The sequence below is a fragment of the Penaeus monodon genome, chromosome 33 (genome assembly GCF_015228065.2).
Source record: "Penaeus monodon isolate SGIC_2016 chromosome 33, NSTDA_Pmon_1, whole genome shotgun sequence".
Classification (NCBI taxonomy): domain Eukaryota; kingdom Metazoa; phylum Arthropoda; class Malacostraca; order Decapoda; family Penaeidae; genus Penaeus; species Penaeus monodon.
Window position 1 is genome coordinate 31,010,965 of NC_051418.1, and position 1,111 is coordinate 31,012,075.

The 1,111-nt window shown below is 34.8% G+C and overlaps 1 protein-coding gene across 1 annotated transcript in view; it reads right to left on the reverse strand.

Annotated features, from left to right (window-relative positions):
- The window catches only part of LOC119594373 (breast cancer type 2 susceptibility protein homolog), a gene marked incomplete at its 3' end in the record, with an annotated part of 20,050 nt that extends 19,395 nt beyond the window's left edge, over positions 1 to 655 (reverse strand). The window contains 1 exon segment of the mRNA XM_037943432.1: positions 497 to 655.
- Between the last annotated feature and the right edge of the window lie 456 nt (positions 656 to 1,111).

The following is a 1,111-nucleotide window of genomic DNA, read 5'->3' on the forward strand; positions in this document are numbered from 1 at the left end:
AATGCATCCACACTGCAAAGAATTACTATTATAATGTCCTACTGTAATATTAACAAGGTCCTTGATGTATTTACGACTTATTGTATTTTCCTGGCATCTGGTGAGGCAGCTGTAGTACAATGGTTGGTTAGGTCTGTTCAGTCACCTGTGTTTTAAAGGGAGTTATCACCTGGGCCACCTGTACATAATTATAAGTTTCGAAAGCTTATAGTTAGCTGATATGCTAAGCAGGACACCAACGCACATACCAAAATTACATAATAACTATATACTACATATTTCTTTGGTTTATCCTTCGAGCAGACATTTGCGCATTGGTAATACACACAGGAAAGGATTTAAAGGTCTAGTGAACATTAACAAAACACCATGAACTGAACAAAAATAAGATTCAGGCATGAACATCACATCAAAATTTTCCAAACGAAAAGACACACTATTGCATGCAAAAAAAAAAAAAAGGTTATTCTGATTTTTGAATGAACAGAAAACCTACCAGTGGCTACAAATGAGCTGATTACGACCGTCTGTTACGCCGCATGACTGTGACATCGACGTAGCAGAGTTAATTAAAGAAAGATAACAGTAATGATTAAAAAAAATTTTACTCCCGAGTCAAAAAGACGTGTTTCTCCCTCCCTCGCTCGTCCGATTCTCTGGGTGACGATTTGGGAAAATGGGATATGCGGAAACAGGTCCTGGGATTTAGTGATTGGGTTTCTTTTTTAAGATTACGTTATTATAATAGATTTCTGGTATGTGTATGGGCTCAGGTCTGATCATTTTATATCGTTGAAATTCCTGGAACCTTGCGATGTAATAAGTACATTGGATACGAACGCAGATGTTTAACTCCGGGTTACATTATAGCAAAAATTATTTGATGGACATAGATATTATAGCAAAATACTGCATGGAAACAGCAATCAAAATATATGTATGTATTTAGTTATATATGCTATAACATGAATAATGATAAGATTGGAAAAAAAACATCGCCATTCGTTGTAAACTTTTATGGTTCTTGGAGAAACTAAATCGCGAAAATTTCATAGATGAAAAGACTAAAAATGCTTCTGAAAAAAATAAGATGCTAAGAAACACTATATTC